This window comes from Castor canadensis, chromosome 10, assembly GCF_047511655.1.
Source record: "Castor canadensis chromosome 10, mCasCan1.hap1v2, whole genome shotgun sequence".
NCBI classification, from domain to species: Eukaryota; Metazoa; Chordata; class Mammalia; order Rodentia; family Castoridae; genus Castor; species Castor canadensis.
In genome coordinates, this window is record NC_133395.1 from 142,105,426 (window position 1) to 142,128,615 (window position 23,190).

At 44.5% G+C, this 23,190-nt stretch overlaps 1 protein-coding gene across 7 annotated transcripts in view; it reads left to right on the forward strand.

The window, feature by feature from the left end:
* Positions 1-3,710: 3,710 nt before the first annotated feature.
* The window catches only part of Atg7 (autophagy related 7), a 238,161-nt gene continuing 218,681 nt past the window's right edge, over positions 3,711-23,190 (forward strand). For 6 of the 7 annotated variants that reach the window (XR_012436383.1, XR_012436385.1, XM_074044433.1 and 3 more), the window contains exon 1: positions 3,711-3,773. The gene's annotated coding sequence lies outside the window, so the exon portion shown is untranslated. The other variant, XR_012436384.1, reaches the window with a different exon arrangement.

Here is a 23,190-nt window from a genome sequence, read left to right on the forward strand (position 1 = left end):
TAGTCACCTCCCAAAGGCCCCACCTCTAAACTCCATAGTGAGAGTAAGTTTCTACCTTTTGGTACCTTTAACATAAGACTTTGGGATTAAACTCCAGGAACAAACATATTTGAAACACAGCATTTTTCATAATTGATAGGATTTTTTTTAAATGGTTTCTAACAATTGTGACATTATAGAACTGATTTCATTTTTTTTCAGTCCTTCTCCCAGATCACTGCTACCTTAGAGAGAGATAGCACAGGGAAGAAAGAAGGGATAGAGAGGAAGAATAAAGGTAAGGACTGGGGTGACTGAGGGGAGGAATGGGAAGCAAGAATAAGAGAAGACTGGAGCCAAGCATGGTGGCACACATCTGTAATCTGAACTGAGGTGAGACAATTGTGAATTCCAGGCCAGGTTGGGCTATATAGAAAGACTGGGGAGTGAGGAGGGGAACAGCATTAGAGAAAAGGAATAAGAGGAAGAGATGGGGGTACTAGGGGCAGAAAAGGGAGAGAGGGCGAGAAGTGTGAAGAAGAGGAAGATACTGAAGGAAAGCATCAGGAAGAGATTAAAAGGGAGCTGAGGAGGCTAAGATGCAGAAGAGGGATTCATTAGGAGAGAGACGAAAGTTGAAATGAGCTGGGCATGGTGGTGTGTGCCTCTAATCCCAGTTTCGTAGGAGGTGTAGCTAGGAGGATCTCGGACTGAGAAATCCAAGAACCTACCTGAAAAAATCACTAAAGCAGAAAAGGGCTGGGGGTGTAGCTTAACTAATAGAGCGCCTGCCTAGCCAGTGCTAGGCCCTGTATTCAAATCCCAGTGCTGCTCACCCACCTCACCCCACCCCCAATAAAGAAAGGGAGACAGAAAAGGAGAAGCAGAGAGAATGTGGGGACAGAAAGAATAGATTGAGTGACATAATATCAGTGCATTGAAGAAAAAAATCTTTTGTTTTTTTAGTGGCACTGGGTTTTGAACTCAGGGCCTTACACTTGCTGGGTAGGCACTCATACTGCTTGAGCCACTCCTCCAGTTCCCCCTCCCCTGCCTTTTTTGTGTGTGTTGGATATTTTTGAGCTAGGGTCTCAAGAATTATTTGCCTGGGGCTGGCTTTGAACCTTGATCCTCCCGATCTTTGCTTCTTGAGTAGCTAGGGTTACAGGTGTGACCCATTGCTACCCAGCTAAACAATGCCAGTTCACATGTAGAGTTCGTGAGTTTTGTACCATGTCATCCCTAACTGAAGTTGTAGAACATTACCCAAACTCCTCATGACCTTCTGCAGGCAGTCCTCCCTCTGTGCTGGGAGGCAGTCCTCCCTCTGTGCTGGGAGCTGTGGGCTGGTAGAAGAATTCACTGAGACAGAGCAGAAAGTAAAGATTTGTTAGGGTGGCACTGAAAGGGAACAGAAGGGCAGGAGACTATGCAAAAGAGCACAGTACACAGAGAGGGTTGAGAATAGGTTTTGTAGCCCGGGTTAGGCTACTTTTGATTGGCTATCTCCATTTTTGTGAAGCTTATAGATTGGTTGTCTCTTCTGAGACTATGGTTTGAATTTTGCATAGGTGGGAACATCTGAGATTGGCCCCTCCTTCATTGCGTCTGGCTCATGGTATTTTGTTCCCACCATGCCCTCATAAAGGGGGGCCTTTCCTCCACACTCAGGTACCCACCAATTGAGCTTCATGTAAGTGGAATGACATAATGTCATACTCTTTTTTTTTTCTATCAATAGTTTGCCTAAGATCCACCCACATGTCAGGTGGGTTGTGAAGACGAAGAAGGGACAGAGATGAAGAAGAGAAGTTGCCTGGAAAAGCAGTTAGTTTAGTATGACCTGAGTACTCAGTGTGTGGGGGCTGTAACAGGAGAGGTGCCTGACATACTGTAAAGAGTTGTCAATGATAAATTTTCTTTGAGCTCTGTACTTGTGGAAAAACAGTAATGTTAAGAAATTCTTTTAGCTGGGTGTGGTGGCTCACACCTGTAATTCCAGCTATGCTGGAGGCAGAGATAAGGAGGATCGAGGTTACAGGCCAGCCTGCAAAAAGTTAGCTAGGCCCCATCTCAACAAATAGGCTGCGTGTGATGTTAAACAAGAATGGCCTGGGGGTGTAGCTTAAGTGGGAGCGTACCAGTGTAGCAAGTGCAAGGTGCTGAGTTCAAATCCTAGGACAGCCCCCCCCCCAAAAAAAATCCCTTCTACCCTTTTGTGGTCCAAAAGTATTTACTGCAAAGAAATACCCATTCCTATGGGACTTATATAAGATTCATGGATGCTCCTTTGTTTACCCACTGTAGAGCCAGATGCACAGCACGCTGATTCTGAATTTTTGTTATTTGCTTCATAAAAGATCAGCTGAACTACATTTCACTGCTGATCAATCTGGAGGAAAAATGCCTGTTGACCAAACTTTGACTAAGCCTCCTTCTTTCCCCAGGGTTCTTACCTTTGAGGCACCCTCAGCCTAAACCAGCGCATAAGCCCTCTGGAGAACAAGCTAGCAGAAAGATGAAATGGTCTCTGATATAGTATCTGGGTCTAGTCACCCTTTCATCCCACTTTTCCACACTGGATTATTTCTGGTCTTGTTTAGGCTTCCCTATGAGGAAAAATCTTTTAGCTAGCATGGTGGTACACATCTGTAATCCAAGCCATGAGGCAGGAAGATGGCTTGAGGCCAGGAGTTTCAGACCAGCCTGGCAACATAGCAGGACCCCATCCAGAGAGGAAGAGAGGGAGAGAGGAGGGAGGTGGGAGGGAGGAGAGGAAGGTGAGAGGGAGGGTTCTGGGAAAGAGACTGACCCTTTGCCTAACTCTTGAGACTTGGTCAGCTTGATCTCCAAATTCCAATAGTTCCCCTCCCCCATTACATAGTCCCGCTCTTCATTCCTCTCCCATCACTTGCAATTATCCTAATAAAATATCCTTACCCAGTCTGCATTTGTTCTTCTTCTTCTTTTTTTTTTTTTTTTTTTGGACAGAGCCAATGGACTTTGATTACAAAATCCTGGCCAAAAGCCCTTTAATTTTCGGAAAGCCACTTAAACTTCCCTAGCTTCTGTTCCTTCCCATATAAAATGGGAATAATAATAAAATACCACCCTTACAGGACCCTTGTTAGTATTAGAGAGGTGAAAACCTGAAAACATGATCATCAATAAATAGTAGTAATTGCTGTTACTATTATAAGTCTAGAGAGCTATAACAGAGTCACTTTGTAAAGGCCTTGGCTAGATTGAGAAATTTATCATAGTCACAGCTCTATCATCAACACCCAAGTAATTTAGAATGGGCCGTGGAGAGCTTTGAGACTAGTGACTGGTTTTGAAAGACCAGACTGGTTTTGAAGAGCAAGTGGTTTTGAAGTTGCATCACTGTCAACTTTCCCTGGCTTTGCCTGTTCTGAGTCTCACCTGTTTTTACACCTGTGCTACTTTTGATGTTACTTCCCCTGGAAAATGGCAGTGATAATAATTTCTGTCACCTCTGACATCAAAGAGAGTGGAGCATTTTTAAAAAGCCTGACCAGCAAATACACAATCCCACATCCAAACGAGTCTCTCCCCCAGGCTCAGCCAGGGACCTCGCCCACCTCCCGATGCCCCGCCTTCCCCACTGTTCAGGGCCCTCCCACTTAGCGCGGTGCTAGGGGCGCATTTCCCCAGCCGCCCTGGCTGCTGTGCGCACGCGCGCCGCTTTCCCCTGGCATTTGGGGGCGGGGTTACGTTGCGTCATCAGGGCGCGCGCTGCGACCCGCGCTGTGGTTGCCGGAAATTGAGCGGCGGTAAGAGAGCCTCGGTTGGCGAGGGAGGAGTGGGGTCTCGCGGGTGGGTTTTGGAGGACCGGAGAGAAGGGACGAGCTCGGCGGTGAAGGGTCTAGGGATGCTCTCCCACTCGCCTCTGGGCGGTCCTCCCGCCTGCAGGACGTCACGAGGCGGCTGTCGCGTCTCCTCTGCTGCCGCGTCCCCTCACACTGGTTCAGTCCCGGGTTGCCGACTGAGAAACTTGTGTTGATTTCCCGGGGCAACCTCTCCTGTCCTCCACAGGTAGGGCGCAGGATCGGGTGCTGGAACAGTCGAGATGGGTCAGCTGGGCTCTCGTCCTGCCTTGGCTCCGGCGTACCTCCCCTTTCTGAGCCTCTCTTTCCTCACCTGTAAAATGGGCGTAATAATACGTTGTTCCTGAAATGAGGGGTTCAAGGACGTCTATGCTGAGGGCTCTTCTCAACTAAGCTCGATTTCTTGGTTTGTTCCAGACGTTACAAACTGTTATCTAATAGGAATCATGTAAGGTAAATGTAGGTGTAAGAAAACGCCTTTGTCAGAAATAGTCAAACTTTTATTCTTACTGGATTGTACGTTATAAGCACAGTACTAACATGTTGTTGGAGAAGTGAATCTAAATCCAGCATGTGTGTGTGCACGTGGGTGCCATGTATATTTTTAAACTCTGGCCACTAACACGTCTGCCCCGAATAACCAAAAAGAATCAGCTAGTTCAGTTTATTTTTTAAAACTTTGAGCAACTGTAGCTAGACATAGTTGTGGCTGCCAACCACAACCTCTTTTTCAGGCTTTCTTTCCCAATAACTACTTGGATTTTTTTTCCTGCTGTGATATTTCTACCCACTGGTCATATTTCTTTGGTGACAGAAAGCTCATTACTTGTGGTTCTTCCTACTTCTGACCGAAAAAAGTCACATGGGAGTTGAAAGCAGTTCTGTAGTAATCTCAGCTCATTGATTTGCCCTACAATCTTCCAAAGTGCCAGTCTTCCTCTTTCCTCCTTCTCCAGGCTAAATGTGATGAATTTATGTGTAGTGTGTGCTATAGTGATAGTTTTTGTCTTGTTTTATGTGTTGTTATATCCATAGCATGTGGAACAGTGCCTGGCATATTATATATGCTAAATAAATATTTGTTGATTGACTAAATAGAAATTTGAATGCCTGTTATGTGAAGCATCATTGTAGGACAAAAAAAATGAGCCCTGTTTCATGGAACCTACTTTTAGATGATGATGGTGGTGACTGTCAATAAAATATGACAGGAGTGGCAGATGTACCAGGTTCTGATGGGTGCTACAAGAAAGAACACAAGGCAATAGATGAAGAACAACTTGGAGGACCCAGGGAGCTATTTATTTATTTAGAGGGAGCTGTTTGAAGAGCTAACTGGACAGGCGTGGGTACTCTGAGGAGGTAGGGTAACATCTGAGTGAGCCTATTTTGGGAGGCTTATCTGACCAAACTGTTGCCCTGTCCCCCAGCTCCATGCCCCAGTCTTATTAAATTGCTTGCAAGTGTGTCTCACCTGTAACTCCTGATGTTTCTCTTGCCTGGAACATCATCTCCTCTTCAGTTTTCCTTGGCCAATCCTACGTGCTCTCATGTGACATGATTTGAAGCCCTTTCAAGAGCTGAGTGCTGGACTCTTATTCAACCATAGTGTTCCTTTCCTGTTCCCACCCAGCTTCCCATTATAAAGAATACACATAAACATTTGTGAACACCTCCTGGGGGCCTGACACTGAGCTGCAAGCTGGGAATACAAAAAACGAAATAAGGTCCAGCTCCCTGCCCTCAAGGAGGTCTGTTTTTCAGATACCACATGGAGCTCTTGCCAAAGTGCAGTTGAATAGGGCTTTAGTGTGTGTAAGTCAGGTTGAGGCATCAGAAGGTGCTAATAAGGAGTGGCCCTGAAGAGTGAGCAGGGTACACCAGGTTAAGAGGGCTGGGAAGTGGCACTAACAAAGGGCTGTAGATGCCACAGTATGGCCTGCAGCTGGGTCAGTATAGCTGCAGGATGAGAGGTGGCTGCAAAGGTAAGCAGGGGCTACATCATGAAGGGCCTTGTGGGCTGTGGCATATTGAGAACATGGATTCTAAGCTGCCTGTGTCCCAGATACTAGCCTTGCCACTGAGGTTTCATAACCCTGGGCACGTCACTTCTTTTCTAAACTTCACTTTTTCATTTATAAAAGGGAACTAGGGGCCTGGAGTTTGACTCATTGATAGAGTCCTTGCCTTATGTTTTAAAATTAGAGCTGGGCACCTGCCTAGCAACTGTGAGGCCCTGAATTCAAACCTCAGTACCATATACACACACACACAAAGTAAACTCAATGGTAGAGTGCTTGCCTAGTATGCATAAGGCCCTGGGTGCTGGCTGACCACAGCACTGCAAAAAAAAAAGATGGAGCAGGAGCAGCAGGGGAGGGAAAGAAAGAGAATGAGCTGTGTGGGTGTGTTGCTCACTTAGTTCTGGTGGATGGATGATGAACACTCAGTAAGCAGTGTAAGTTAATGGTGCCAGGACAAGCTGTTTGGACTTTATTTTTGATGTATGAGAGTGGCAAGAAGGGCACTGAAGAAATTTAAGGGTGTGGCATGTTGTGTCTTTTTAAATTACTCAGGCAGCAAGTGGCAGCTGTACTGCATAGGGCAAGACCATCAGGGGACTGTTCAGGGTACTATGGCAATGATCCAGGTATCCAAGGATGATGGTTTAGACAAAGGCACTGATTGTGGACATGGAGAGGGCGGGTGGATTTGAGAAATAGAGGAGGTGGGATTTGCTGGAGCTGACTGAATGAGTTGGGGAGAGGAGGGAGACAAGAACCAGGATACTGGCAAAATGAATGTGCTGTGTGGAAACAAGAGATGGTGAAGTTCTCTGGTGAGTAGTCTCTGGTTATCCCCACTCTCCACTGAGATTGTACTTGGAAGTCAGTAGGCTTCTATCTTCCTTTACCCAGGGAAATGAAGGCTGCTGCTTACATCTTGCTCTCCTCTTTCTCCTGGTCGTCCTAATTTTCTCCAGTGTTGAGAAGGACTGATGTATACGTTTGTGGCAGGTTGGGCAACACCCTGTTCGTGGATCTTCGTCCAGCTCCAGAGCGATCACCTCTGGGATGTTCTTACACTACCTTCATCCAGGTTGCTATTCTCTCAAAGTGTGTGTGCTAGAGGAAGAAACTCTTCTTTCCTTGGGGAGTCTAGCCAGTAGGGCAGGGGTGCAGTTTTCTTGGGGTATCTTAAGGCACTGACAGTGATATCATAGACGAATTGTGCCCTTAGCATAATCACACTATGTCCCCAAACAGACAGCCAGGTTCTCTGCTCCCCGTGCATCTTTGGCAGCTCTCTTTCCCATCTCCCTGTATGTCCACCCCGTTCTCACTCCTCTTCTTAGTTCCTCCCTTGCCTTTTGCTTCACGTTGTTGCAGTCATCATTTACAGCACTTCTACAATTGCTATAAACTTCCCAGCTAGACTAGCGCATTCTTTTTATTCCAGTTCAGTGAAAACAGGGTGTTTGCGCATTCTTTTTATTCCAGTTCAGTGAAAACAGGGTGTTTGCTTTGAGCCTGGTTCCATTGCTTGTGCTGAGATCCTGTTTTCTTCTCTGTTTCATCAATCCTTCCCATTCAGTTTTCCTCGCATTTTACCAACACCTGCATATCTGCCCAGCCACAGTGCTTGACACCTGTACTTCCACAAATCATCTTTTGTTGACTTCCTGCTTCCTCCTTCCTCCCACCATCCCATCAAAACAGGCCTCAAACCTCTGCCTTGCCAGGACTTCTGCACACCTTTCTTTCCTTACCCTTTCACTTTGACATGGCACGTCTGACCTTGCTGATGTTGCCCTTCACTTCTAAGCACTTACTGCTTTGTACTTTCTCTGATGGGTGCCCTCTCGGTTGTCACTGTGAACTCTTTCTTGTAGAGCTTTTATTCACTAGGAAAGATTTAACTGTTCAGAACTATGCCAAATAATTAGTTCTCTGTATGCCCAGAAGACAAGGCACAGGGTCTCCTTTGGAAGGTGTACTACAGAAGACTCAACCTATGCAGCAGGGGTGGGCATTAAGGAAGGCTTCCTACAGAGGGCTGGTGGAGCTGAGAGTGGAGGCACCCACCTGTGATCCCAGCTACTTGAGTGGAGGAAGCAGGAAGATCACAAGTTCCAGGCCAACCTGAGTAAAAGTTAGCAAGACCCCATTTAAAAAACAAAACAAAATAGAAAACAAAAGGCTGGGGTATGGTTCAAATGGTAGAGTGCTTGCCTAACAAGTGTGAGGTCCTGTCTTCAATCCCCAGCACTACAAAAAACAACAAACATCAAAAAGAAAACAAAGAAGAGATGGTAGAACTGAGATGTGAAGGGAGAAAGTAATGAACTCGTGGGGGGCATGTGCAGATGAACAAGAATGTTCCATGCTGTGCAGAAGCCAAGGAGTTGAACATGTGGCACTGTAACATGTTCCTTGCTTTACCTGGTGTGTCCCCAGTCCCCACTGGAGCTTCCTCCTCAGTGGTGTTTGCTGTAGCTGCTGCCTCCATTCCACATCAAGGGGATATTTGTATAGAGCTGTTTTATTTTTCTTGGTTTTGTAACAGTGACCACAGGGCACCACTGGTTTTTGAGGGAAATAGCTATGCTACACATTTTGCAGTGTACAGGCTCAAAACAAAAACGTCATTCCACCTTATATGCTAGGAAGACCCTGCTGAGGATCATGGCCTGTTCTTAACACCTCTGTGAAGGTTTCTGTGGGAACAATCCTGCCTTGCCACTATCCTAGAGCCCTTCTCTCTCCCACTGTACCCTGTACAGATGCTTACAATCTCTGCTGTAATGCACTTACTTTACTCCCAAGTTGCTATCCCTCCATTTCCATCCATCTTGCCTATAGTTTTCTTTATTACATAGTTATAAGATCACATTCGCCTCTCCGTCACCTTCTCTTGCTTCACTCCCTCTTCCTGCTGACTCCTTCTGCTTTCCAGATTTAAAAAAAATTCTAGATTCTGCATATGAGAGAAAATGTGATACTTGTCTTTCTGAGTCTGGCTTATTTCACTTAAAATGATGATCTCCAGTTCCATCCATTTTCCTGCAAATGACATAATCTTCATTCTTCTTTATGGGTGAATAATACTCCATTGTGCATATAGATACCACACTTTCTTTATGCATTCATCTGTTGATAGGCACCTAGACTGATTCTATGACTTGGCTATTGTGAACAGTGGGGCTATAGTTTTTTGCCACCAAACCCTGAAATGCAGCACAGGGATCAGAAGATAATATAAATGCTTACTGAAGGAATTACTAAATAGAAATCCCAGTGTCTTTGACAGTTTTGATGTTTTTGGCTCTGCTTTTTGAGGACCTCTTGTATACTGGCTATGTGTGTTTTCTAGTTGAGTCCTCACAATAGTTGTGCACTGTAGGCAGCATCCCTATGTACAGATGAGGAAGACTATAGTTTCAGAGAAGTTAACTGACTTAACTACAAAGTAGTAGAGCTGGGATTTGAACTCAGGTCTCTGGCTGATGCACCTGTGTCCTTTCGAGAGTATCATATGGCCTTCAGTGTGTCAGACTGTGCTATTGTCCAACTGTTTTCTTGAACTTAGGTTTGAGGCCCTATATTTACCTCTTATGAATTGTTCTCCTTGGTGGTACTGGAGATGGAACCCAGGGTCTTGCACATGCTAAGCAGGTGCTCTTCTGTTGAGCTACACCCCCTGTCCTGATGTTTCCATCTTGTTAAAATAGGTCTGCCCTTTTAATTTTGAATTTTAGTCATTTGTTGTATTGCCTAATTCTTCCTGCTTCGTGGGTTGTATAGAATTAATGACCAAACCTTCTCTGTTGCTATCTGGGGCAGTGGTCTAATGTGGTAATAAGAATGCCTTACTATGCATATAGGTTGAGCGTGTCTAATCCAAACTCTGAAATATTCTAAAAGCAGAAGACATTGAGCACCAACCTGAGCCTCATGACAGATGGCTCGCAGTCAAAACATAGGCCCACTGAAAATGTATAAAATTGTCTTCCAGCTATGTGTGTATGAAACAAGTAAACGTATGTTTAGATTTAAGGCCCACTCTCTGTGTATATATGCAAATATTACAAAATTTAAAAAATCTGCAGTCTGAAACATCTGGTTCCAAGCATTTCAGGTCAGGTATCCTCACCCTGTATTTACTTATGTGTTTGTTTCCCCAGTGCTGTCCCTAGAACAGAGCTCAGTACATGAGAAATAGCAGTAAATGTAGTAAATGTGGGTGACCATTATGTTGATAAATAAAAATGGACGAGACCAAAGCCCGCACCAATGATTTACCACCACTGGCTCCATTCTAACTAATGCCAGTTCATATGAGCATGTTTTAATTCTTATTTTACCACTTTTTAATCCCTCACATTTTGTTAGTATCCAATTTCTCTATTGTCATCTTGTCTACAGAGGATTTCTGGAGCAACATTGGGAGAGATATTCCTGAAGTTCAGATGTCCTGTGTCTTGTGATTCTTACCTGGTCAAGGCAGAAAAGCAGTTATGCTGTTTTGACCTTTTTTTTTTTTTTTTCAGAAAACCCATGTTGGCCTTATGTGACAGCTCAGGGCTGCTTCATACAGATGTACAGCTTGTATACTGCACATGGGCATTAGGGATGTGTTTTTGTAATGACAATTTTCTGGCAGAAAAAAGTAAAATGGCTTGAGTCTACCTAATCAGTATGTTGTAACACTTCTGTAACTAAAGGAAGTAAAATGTTTTGAGGGAAGGGTACCATTTCTGATTGTACAAAGATTCCATGTGGGCTGAAGCAGTCCATATGATACTTTGCTAAGAGCAAATAAGTTTGTGCTCATTCTTTGGAAACCAAAGATTGTGAAAATCTGAAATTAGATGTTTGCTTGACCCAATCTTTGTCTTTCCTCCCCTCCCTTCCCTTCCCTTGTTCCATTCCTCTTTTCTTTCCTCCTTCCCTCTCTTCTCTTCTCCTTTCTTTTCATTGCAGTGCTGGGGATCAAAGCCAGGCCAAGGCAATGCTCTACCACTGAGCTACACCCAGCCCTTCCCCTTTCTAATGTGAAGTCTCTATCAAGGGTTGTAAGCACCAGGAGAGAGGAAGTTCAGTTCTCTGGGAGCCACTTTCCTCATGGTGGCTGAGACGGCGCTCAGCCCCTCTCACTTTTCCCTTGAACACATGTGCATCCCCAGCCATTTCTTTTTTGTGGAGCAGGGCTTGCTATTCAGTCCAGGTTGGCCTGGGATTTGCAGTCCTCCTTCACCTCCTCAATGCTGGGATTATAGGTGGATGTCACCTCGCCTGACATCCACACTTTTGTTGGTGAACTTGGGGGCTTGTTTGTCCTTAGAGATGTTGATGATTTTTTTTTTTTTTTTTGGCAGTCCTGGGGTTTGAATTCAGGACCTCATGCTTGCTATGCAGGCACTCTACCACTTGAGCCACTTCACCAGCCCTGTCCTCAGAGATGTTGAATAGCTCCATGGCAAGCCTCTCACATCATGTCCCTAACAAACCTGATATGCCTGGGAAGGTAACTGTAAGGATGGCTATGCCTCAGCTTGCTCATGTTCTTGATCACCTGGTGACCCTTGTTGAGGCCATGGCCATGAGGTAGCTCAGAGCCATGTGTGCTGCTCTTCAGTCTCTTTAGGGTGGCCTTTGGTGTCTGTAAAGAACGCCAGACCTATGAAGCACAGAGGTGCAGCCACCGTAGTAAGTAGGAAGCTTTGGGAGATCAGCTCAGAGATGTAGGTGCTCTGTAGTGGCGCAAGCAAAACTAGGTAGCCTGCCCTTTGTGGACCAAAGTGACACCACTGATTGGTGGAGGTGACAGAAAGGACTGAAAAGCAGGTGCCTGCCTTCCTTCATTCTCCCACAGTTGGGTTCTCAGGCTTGCTACACTGCAGTGCTGCTTCTACTCCCACTGTGAAGTTAGCACCGCAGAGGGAGGGCAGCTCCTGGAGGTGACCTGTGCGAGCTCTGGGTGGTATGGAAACTGGGCGGTGCTGCTGTTCCTGATGACCTTTTGCTGAGCAAGTCATGGCAATTCTGGAGGCCGAAGTTTCCCTGGGAGGTGAGGGAGGCAGCTTGTCCACCAAACTAGTTATCTTGACTGCCAGTGCAAACAACTGCTCCGGCAGAAGTCACCTGATAGCTGGCAGAAGCACTTTGCGGGATTTGGAGTCTGGTAGGTATCATCAGCCTGGCTTGGGACAACCTGCCTCTTCCTGTGATATGAACAGTAAGTGACACCAGGTATGCACTGCTTCCCTGTGGGAGCCCCGAGTTTCCCTCTTCAAAGTCTACAACTTCTTCCTTCCTTTTGTAAGAGAAGGCTTTTTTAGGCCTCCACACTCGGCAGCCTTGCAAGTAGTTTCCAAAGCAGGACATTGTGGTGTGTCACTAGCCTACAAGTGCATTGGCCCCCGTGCCCAAGTGGCCCTCTGCCTCTGCTGGTGTCTCTATTTTCACATGTCATGCTGTGCCTGTGAGCCTGGGGACCTGCAGAGTTCACAGCTGCACAGCTGGGAGATGGAGCCAGGAGCTGCTCCACTAGAGCCAAGAAGGTGCCTCAGGGCCACATTGCCATGCTTCTGGCCCTGCTGCTAAGTGAATTACCCACCTGCTCCCAGAGCAGCTGAACACTTAGTGCTCTGGACCCCCTTAGCCCACTCCCTGAGGATCTGCTGTGGTTGCAGGGCCCTTTTGCGAGAGGGGGATTTGGGAAGGCGTGGCTTAGGCAGAGAAGGTTGTGATAGTGATCATGGGGAAGGGGACCATGTTCATCAGTTACTGTTGGCTAATATGGGGGAGTTACAGGAAAATGAATGGCAGCTGCCATTTTTGGTGCTCCCTATGTGGCAGGCACTGTAGCAGGTAGGTCACATATTTCCCATTAACCTTCCTGGTACCATCTGGGGTTAGGTGTAACTGTTCTTTCCTTACATGTGAGAGCTCAGATGCAGAGGGAAGTCACCTGCACATGGCTTCTCAGCTGTACCAGCTGAAGCTGGAATCTACATTTAACTCTGTGGGATTCAAGACCAAATTCCTCAGTGCATCATGCTATATCTGCTTCCAGCATTTTCTCTCTGGCTCTCCTAAAACCAGCAAACAAAAACCCCAAGACACACAGGAAAATTATCATGAGGGAATTCTCTGCATGGTTAGGTTGATCTGTTTATGTTTTCCCGCAGAGGGTCCAGTTTCCCTAAACCAGATTTTCTTTTTCTGTTCTTTGTTTCTACCTCAGATCATTGTTTATCTTCTACCAGTTTGACCTCTTTATTTCTTCAGTCCCACACTGGCTGATTCTTGCTATGTCCAACCTGCTCAGACCCCTGCAGAGGGAGAGTGGTTGGCAGCCTCGCCCCAGGAAGCACTTCTGCTTCAATTAATTGTGTAAGCAGCAAAGCCAGACTGCTGCACTGCCAGCATCTTTAGCAACAAAATGCCTCAATTGTGGCAGAAATGATATTTCATGGAGGCTTCTTATTTAGAGCAATAAATTTCTTCTCACTGAAGCTAGATTTAAGTAGGTCACCTGTTAACTGTTGAATGAATGGGACCATGAAGGTTCTTTGTAGAGCTGGTTTAGCTAGAACATAGGGGATTGTTCCACATTTATTCACTGTAGTATATACATGGTCAAGGGCACTGATCATAACTACAGCACTTGTATTTTCTTACATAGGTTATGCCTCTTCAGCACCCCCCATCTCAAGATTTAGACTTTTTCAGCTCCCCAGGAGGCTTTCCCAGTCCTCTTGTCAGTCAGTAGCCTGGCCTCACCCTGAAGTTGCTGTTCTAACAAACATCACATTGGTAGCATACAGCTATGTGTCCAGGAGCCAATAACTTCTTTTTTATTTTTGGTAGGACTGGGGTTTGAACTCAGGGATTTGAACTTGCAAGACAGGTGCTCTACCACTTGAGCCACACTTCCTGTCTATTTTGCTGTGGTTATTTTGGAGATGGGGAGTCTTGTGAACTATTTACCCAGGCTGGCCTCAAAACACTTAACAGCATCCCAAGTATGTAGGATTACAGGCGTGAGGCATCAGAACCCAGAAAAAATTCTTCTTAATATTTTATCTTGCAGGAGTTTCAAATTTACAGACATATTATAGGAATAAGAGAAAGCTCTTTCATTTACTCATCTCCCAGACATGTTTTCAAATTTTATCCCTTATAGCAGAGCATCATCCCAGGACCCCACCGTACCCGAGTTGTCCTCCTTCCTAGTCTCTCTCAGTCTCAGACAGCTCCTTAGTCTTGAATTCTAAGGTCTTGACACTCTTGGATATTATAAACCTGTCCCAGTCATTCTGGAGCATGTTGTTCAGTTTGGGCTTACCCCGTGTTTCCTCCTGATGAGACCTGGTTAGCTGTCCTGTTCTTTTCTTTGCATTCTGTCACATAGCTGCCATTAACTTTAATTCCATCATCAGATCCTGCCCCACCCCCCATGTGCTGGGATGAAACCCAGGCCTCTCCCACTGGTCCCCACCCCAGTCTGAGACAATGTCTTAATGACCAGATTTTGTCACTGATTGCTTTTCTGTAGAGAGCTGTTGTGAGATTGTGAAGGTAAGCACTTAGCCACAGGAACACTCTCAGAAGGATTTATTCTCTCCTATTTTTGCTCCATTTAACTTGTGCATGCATATTTCCCATGCTCTAAGATCTTAGTCCTAAAGAAAACCGTAATAGGTAAGAGACCTCCATCCTATGTCATGCCTCCATGTGCTCCTCGTGATTTCTTACTCCAGTCCTCATATTCCATGAGCATATGGAGTTTGTTGTTCTAGTCACGGAGACCCTTTCTCTTGTGTCTTTAGGGAAGACACCCAGAAAGGGCTCTAGAATTCAGTGACTTTTTTAGGGGGAACTGGGGTTTTAACTTAGCTTCACGCTTGCAAAGCAGGTGCTCTCCCACTTGCGCCACATGTCCAGTCCATTTTGCTCTGGTTATTTTGGAGTTGGGGTTTCACAAACTCTTTCCCCAGGATGGCCTCGAACTGCAATCCTTCTGACCTCAGTTTCCCAAGTATCTAGGATTATAGGTGTGAGCCACCAGCACCTGGTATCTTAGTGACATTTGAGAGCCCCTTTGCAAGGGACTAGGAATGTTGACAGAAATTGAGTTCTGAATCTGTAAATTTTTTTGAAATTTATGATTGAGGAGTAGATGGAAGCAGACAGATAAGTAAAGAGCTTAAAACCTACTAGTACCAAATGGAGGAGTGATGTGGAGCCAGAAGTGATGGTGAAGAGGGAAGAGAGCAGAGAAGGGGAGGTGGTGGGAGGAGCTAAGCAGGGGGCCTCTGAGTTGGGGTTTCAAAAGGATCAGGCAGTTACAGGGAGCATGAAGGAAAGGGAGCCCACTCTGAACTGGGGCTCAGAGGCAGAAAGCAAGTGTTAAGTGAGCACCAGGCAGCTTGGTGTTTCTTGAGCATCAAATCAGAGATTCAGAGTGGGAGGACCATGAGCTGAGTGGAAGGCAGGAGCATGGTTCCCAGAAAGCACGCAGGAAACTGCCGTTGATTAGTGAGATGCTATTGAGGATGGGAAAGCTGTCAGTGCTTCTTTCTGGCTTGTTAGGGCTCTCTGTAAATTCAAATGCACTTCAGCTTGGCTTAATGAACACCTGTGTTGAGAGTGTTCTATGTAGACTGTATTTACCAGTTCATAAAGGAGTATTTGCAGGGAACCAGGTGTGGTGGTACATGTCTATAATCCCAGAAGCTGAGGATCGTGAGCTTGAGGCCACCATTTCAGTCTGTACTCTGTCTCAAAAAAAATCTGTTTACCTACCTACTTACCTGCACGTGCGTGCACACACACATGTAGGTGCAGGGCACATTGTAGACCAGCAGATGTGGCCTTTGAATCTGGCCTTGCAATCTGCCTTGCCTTCAGCATCCCTTGCTCAATTCTACTGCCCTGTAAAAAAGTTCAGTTTCCCTAAAACCAGAATTCAGTAGTGGCACCTTCAAAGCATTAAAAACAACAGGTTTGGAAGATCTTCTAATCCAGGAGTCGGCAAACCCCAGCTGTGGGTCAGATCCTGCCTGCAGCCTTTCTTTCTGTGCAGTGCATGAGCTGGGAATGACTTACACATCTTTCAAGGGTTATTTAAAAAGGAGAAAAATGCATGACAGGAACTAAAGTATTTCCTATGTGGGTGCCTGTTTAGGGGAAGCTTGCCAACCCCTGGTCTCATCTGGCTGCCTAGTGCAGCAGTCCTTTGTGTGGCACTACTTGACAAATCATCAGCTAATATGTGCTTGAATACTTCCACTGATGAAAGAAAGCTCATGCTCTCTCTGACCAGTCCATTTCCCATTCGGACAACTCAAACTATTAGTCATTTTTAACTTTGCTAAAATTTCCCTTATTTTGCATCATCCATCTGTTGACTGTTTTGAGAGAAGAGAGCTAGAATTTTATCTTGACACTTACTGAGGGGCTGATCTATCCCAGGCACTGTGCTTAGAGCCGAGGGAAGATGGAGAAGATAGGGTTCCTGCAGCCCAGCTCTCCCAGCTGTTGTTTCTTGGGACCGAAACAGTTGAGCTGGAACTCTTCGGTCTCTCTCATTCTGTCTTTTTTGACATTGAATTAGGGTTTTTTTTCTTTAATTATTTTACTTGTTCCTGTTTGTTTGTTTGTTTGTTTATTTCTTGGTACTAAAGTTTGAACTCAGGACTTTGGTAGGCAAGTGCTCTTCTGCTTGAGCCACACCCCGGCTTTACTTATTTCTGTATTGATCCATATACACAATACAAAATTAAAAAGGCTAACAGGTCATATAGTGAAACTGTCTATAGCCTCATCTTCTGACCCTTCCTCCCCAGTCTTTTTTGGGAGAGAATACTCACCATTTCTGGTGGGGATTGATGTTCAAAAACAGTATTAACAAAAGGTCCGTTTGGGAAGAAACTGGATAAGTACTCATTCACTGACATTTTCTGAACTCCCACTCATGTAAGTCCACTGAGTGTGACTCAGTTTTAGTTTCTTGAAAGTCTGAAGTTTGCCCCAGGGTTGGGTGGCAGATGCAGCTCTGAGTGATTTGTGTTGCTCAGCCATCCCGTGCTGTTTCTGATCTTGGCTGAGTGTTTTCACTACTGCTGGTGTCCTACACTGCTGAGATTCTTGTTTCTTATGGTGTTGAGTCCTCATTAGAGCCTGTCTTCTTTAACTGGAAGTGACACAGTCCTATCTTGTGTGACTCTTGGACTTCATATTCTGAATGTGATAGACATAGTTTGAAATGAAAGCGACCCACATTTGCATTGATGTCTGTGTCAGTTTCATTCCTGAATACATCTGAATACAATGTGAGATATAAAAATAACCTTCTAGCTTTCCAAAGTAAGATGAGGCCGGAGCCTCACCTGCACCATCTAGGATTATAGAGGAAGGCTTTCCTTTTCAGGAAGCAGTTAATATTTGGGGTTACAAATAAATAATTCCATACCCAGGATTCGTTTCCTCCAGATTCCCTTCCTCCTGTTACTTAAGGGCTATAACGATGTGACATAGACATTTAGGTTCCTCAGTGATACATTTATACTAGACGATTCTTTGTGGACCTTCCCAGCAAATTCCTCCTCACATGTTGGCTTCTGTTGCTACAGAGACATTTCTGTTTCCTTAGCCTGTCAGACAATGATCCTTAACCATTTCCTTTTGTGAAACTGGCTCTTGTGTTCTGTTCTCAAAGGCCAAGAAAGTCAGAAAATGTTTGAAAGACATGCCTCTTATGCAGATTACTTTCTTAGCTTGGCTTGACTGTCTGCTATCATCATCATCTTTTTCTGGTACTTACTTTTTTTTTTTTTTTTTTTTTTTGCAGCTCTATTGAGGTACAACTGATGTTAAAAACTGTCTCTTCTCTCCTAAGTGGTCATTTTGAGTCACTGTTCCCCAGCCTATTCAAGTGCCATAGAACAGATTTTTCTTTTTATTCTGGGCTCTCCTGGCTCTGGTAAAATTCCATCTTGATGCCCTCAGCAGGTCATCAGAAGTTACGATGAAAATAAGTTACATCTGATCTTTAAGAGTAAGTCTTGGATGACTAACGCATCAGAGCCTGATGGTCCATCACACACAGGTTTTCCCCACTGTCGCTGCTCTGCTGATTTCCTCAACATTGGATGATTGCTCTGGACATGGCTTTTTTTTTTTTTTTTTTTTTTCATTTTTTTCTTTGTTGGGCTTATTTGTCTTGACTGTGTTGGAAAGGAAGTCAGTATGCAAACGATTTTTCAAAAACAAGTTCATTAGCTATGTGGGGCTGCTGGTGGAATAAAGGTCCTGAAAAGAGGTTTTCCCACCAAGACAGAACAGCAGAGATGAGAGTGGGGGATCTGAAGCCAGCAGACCTGGCTCAAACAATCTCAGCTCTCCCACTTCCTGACTATGTGACTTTGGCCAACTTGCTTACCTCTTGGTGCCTCAGTTTTCTTCTCTGCAAAGTTGACATGATGTAACCACTGTGGGATTGTCATGAGAATGATGTGTGAAAGGTTCAGTGGTGCTAGGCACGAATAAGCATTCAACAGGACAGATAAAATGACTACCATCATTTTAAAAGTTTTAGAAAAGGTACTATCCAAAAAGCAAGTACATCTCATGTTGGTAAATGCTGTAATAGAAGCTTTCACCCACTCACCATAGGGCGGGAGCCACTGATACCCACTAACAGGGTGTTAATGACAGCTTCATAAAGGACCTTAACCAAATGGGGAAGGGATTTTCCTAGTAGTGAGGGGAAGGATTTCAAGAATGCTTGCAGCTAAGGCAACATAGTGCCTTGCTCTTGGTGTAGCGAGGCCTGGAAGGTTTTGTTCCTTTGCTTAAGCAAGGGTTTCAGCTGTGCAGATCAGCCCTGGTGGCAGTGTACCTCTTTATTTGGTGAACACAGGGACTAAAGTGACCTGTGAGCACGATCCCACAGGCAGATACTGAGGTGCAAGGGATGGTGGAGCCAGGCATCTGACAGAGCAGATGAAAGGAAGAGGCCATCCCATGAAGGAAGTCTGCAGTTGCTGGATTGTAACCTGGAATTGCATCCTCCTTCCCCCTTTTCCTAGCTATAAGCCTTGGGTGTATTTCTTACCTCCCTGAACCCCAGTTTCCTCCTCTGTAGCATTGGAACTGTCATTTCCTGGGGCTTTAGTTAGACACTCTACCACTTAAGCCATACCCCAGTTCTTCCTGGGGCTCTAGGAGAACTGCATTCAGGTGAACTCCTGAGTCTGGTCCTGGCCCACTGCCCAGCAACTGTTACCTTCATCCCATTCTGGAGGACTGTTTGAGATTGAGTCTTCAGGAGTTAGTGCTTTACTGCTGACTTTGAGGTTTTTACCTTGGATGTATGCTGGTACTGTTAAGTCAACCAGGAAATACAGGGCTTTAAAGGGACAGAGTTGGGGGGAAAGGGAGGTTCAGTTTTGGATCTGTTGAATTTCAGATGTCTGAGGAATCCAGGTCCTGTTATGAAAGGCACAAACATATATGGTTGGAGGTTAGGACTAGAAATAATCCTGACATTCAGTAGCACATAGTTGGAAATTGTAGAAAATGAATTTTTGCTGTGGGAAATGCTTATAGATGGAGGGGAGGGTGAGCATGGAACCCTTCCAAACTGACAGTGGAAAGAAAACTTTAGTTGCCTTGTGGAGGAAGCGATTTGAGGCCCAGAAAACAAAGCAGGAGGCTGTGAGAGTGCTGCTCAAGCATGGGGCTCAGGTCACCAGCTCCCTGCCAGTGTTCAGCTCACCGTGCACAAGGGCCACAGGCTTTTCAGGGGCCTGTGGAAATAAGAGTGACTTGGACAGCAGAGATGAAAGTTCTGAGGGTGCACAATTATAAAGATCCTTTCAAATAGAAAAATGGTAAAAACTAATATGGGATAAGAATGTATTTAAGTATGTCTGATGTGATTTAGATGGGGGACCTGCAGAAGTGAGAGGGCCAATGATACAGAGGCATCAAGGTAGCACCAGATGTACACCAGCATTAGCTGGGCCAGTGCTCATACTCACAGGCTCCTGGCCACCCACCCTCAAAAGAAAGAGCAGGTGGGGCTCATGCATCTCATTTCTAGAAGTCCTTAAGGAGCCAGGTGTGGTGGCACACACCTGTAATCCTGGCAATTGGGAGGTAGAGGCAGGAGGAATGTGAGTTCATGCCAGCCTGGGCTACATAGTAAGAGCCTTCCTCAAAAAATAAGGGGAGGGAGGGAGGGAGAGAGAGAGAGAGGGAGGGAGAGAGGAGGAAAGATAAAAGTAGGGAGGGAAGCCTTCCATGTGGTGAAAGTTTGAAACCCTTGGCCAGGCACTGTCTGGTGTGGGATGCTACAGGGGCAGCAGGAAGTTTTAGGGACAGCAGTGTGGTGTCCTTTGTGATCAGTGAGGCTTTTCAATTCTATAGAAAAAAATTATTATCATTCTTGTCTGATGTCTGCAGTTTTTTATTTCTGAGTTTGTTAAGTCCCCATTGTGAATTTTCTATTCATTCACAATGAAGCTTCTATTGCCAAAGCGTGTTTTTATTGTGCAGAGCATATTCAGCATGTGGGAAGCAGCTGCCCATGAGGAACTCATCAGCAAAGTGATCTGCCCCCAAACCTGCCGGACACAGGCAGTTCCTCCCTGTGGTGACCCTGCCTTTACAGCCTGTTCTCTTTGGCAATTTTCTGTCAAATTGCATTTTATAGAATACCATTGAGCTCCTTTAAACATTAAAATTCAGGTGCATTGGCAGTCATTCCTGGTGACTTGTCATGCCCTCTCATCCTGACCCTTTGAGAAGTGTTGTATTGCTTTGGGCCAGCAGATTGATGCCCCACCCTGGTCCACCAACTACAGCCCTTCCCTTTGTTTGTTCCACTGATCCTGTTTCTTCTTACTCCCTGACCACAGGCTTTTTCAAGGACTTTGTTGGGCTTTGGCTTTTCTTCCTCAGAGTAACTCCTAAGACCTGGTTGTTCTTGCCTGCTTTAACTCTTACCTGGTGTCAGTGCCCTTTTCTTGAATTATAACTATTACAGTATAGAAATTATGCATGTGAATGGGTTCACTGGGACATTTCCATACATGCACATGTTGTGTTTTGATCACAACCTTCTCTTGTCCTCTCCTCATCCCTCGTCCCTATCCCGTCTCTAGTAATCCCTGTAGTACTTTCAGGTCTTATCACCATTATTATTATTATTGCCTCCACATATGAGAGAAAACATGTGCTGTTGTCTTTCTGTGTCTGGTTTATTTTACTTAACACCATGACCTCTAGCTCCATGTATTTTATGGAAATGATATGATTTTATTCTTTATGACTAAATAATACTCCATCATGTGTATGTACTCCATTTTCTTAATTCATTCATCTGTTGATGTGTCTCTATGCTGATTCCATAACTTGGCTATTGTGAATACTGCTTTGATAAACATGGGTGTGCAGGTATATCTACTGTATGCTGACTTAGATTCCTTCAGGTATATACCTAGGAATAGTATAGTTGAATCATATAGTAGCTCTGTTTTTAGTTTTTTGAGGAACCTCTATATTGATTTTCTTATTTGCTGAACTAATTTATATTCTCACCAGTAGGGTGTAAGACTTCCTTTTCCCCCACATCCTTACCAGCATTTATTATGTTTTTTTTTTATAATAACCATTCCAACTAGGGTGAGATGGAATCTCAGTGCAGGTTTGATTTACATTTCACTGATGGCTAAAGATGTTGCATATATTTATTGGCCATATGTGTCTGTTGAGATTTTTTGTGCATTTGTCATTTGCATTACTTGTTCTTCTGTTAAATTTTTTGAGCTCCTTATACATTCTGGATATTTGTGTACTATCACATGAATAGCTGGCAAAGATTTTCTCCAGCTAAAGATTCTGTAGACTTCCTCTTTTTTCTGTTGATTATATCCTTTCTGTACATAAGTTTTTTGATTTGATGTAATCCCATATATCACTCAAGGGTAAAAATCAAATTATCATCACAATAGATGCAGGAAAAAACCCTTTGATCAAATTCAACATGATAAAAACCCTAAATAAGTTAGTTATAGAAGAATAATACCTCAAAATAATAAAGACTATACAACAAACCGAGAGAGCCAGTATCATATTGAATGGAGGAAAACTGAAAGGATTTCCTCTAAAATCAGAAAGAAGACAAAGGTGCCCATTGTCACCACTATCATTCAGTATGGTACTTGAAATTTTAGCCAGAGCAATCAGGCAAGAAAAAGAAATAAAAGAGATACAAATAAGAAAGGAGGAAGTCATTATGGCTTATACTCTCTCTACAACAAAATTAGAAATAAGGGCAAAATAGTTTCTGCTGGGTATTGAGGGGGTAGGGGGGAGAGGGAGGGGGTGGAGTGGGTGGTAAGGGAGGGGGTAGGGGCAGGGGGGAGAAATGACCCAAGTCTTGTATGCACATATGAATAAAAATAAATAAATAAATAAATAATTTAAAAAAAAAGAAAGGAGGAAGTCAAATTACCCCTATTTGCAGATGATGAGAAAACCCTAAAAAGTCCACCAAAAGACTCTGAGAACTAATAAACACATTCAACAAAGAAGCACTATACAAAAGCAACATAAAAAAATGAGTAGTTTTTCCCTGTATCAATAATGAACTTGCTGAGAAAGGAATAATCCCATTCACAATATCCTCAAAAAATAAAATACTTAGGAATAAATTTAACCAAGGAAGTGAAAGACCTTTATAATGAAAACTATAAAATACTGAAGAAGGAAATTGAAGAAGACTAGAATATGGAAAGGCCCTCCAGTATTTGTGAATCAGCAGAATTTAATATTGCTAAAATGGCTATCCTACTGAAGCTATCTACAGATGCAGTACAATCCCCATCAAAATAAATAATCCTAAAATTCATGTAGAGGAAGCTGAGTGAGGTGATGCCCACCTGTAATCCAGCACTTGGGAAGCTGAGGCAGGAGGATTGGGAGTGTGAGGCCAGACTGGGCTTGATAGGAAGACCCTGTCTCAAACAAACAAACAAAGCTAGACCCAAAAAACTCGTATGTATTACTAATCAGCTAGCTGGGGTCCTTTTGCTCTACCCAGATAGGAATTGTGGGTAGGTGAAGAGAAGCTCTTTCAGGGTTAGTAATCATGGTGTCTGTAGCAGTCATGCAAATAAACAACATGTTTGCACCACTCATGACACAGTCTCATGTTGGCAGTTCCTTATGTGCTTGAAGGACTGTGTTTGCATCAGTCATAGGCATTCTGCTGGGCCACCAGGGGAAGTGCTCCCCCTCTGACCTGGGTGGAAATGGCTGCAGGGACATCTAAAGTTCACGGAGGC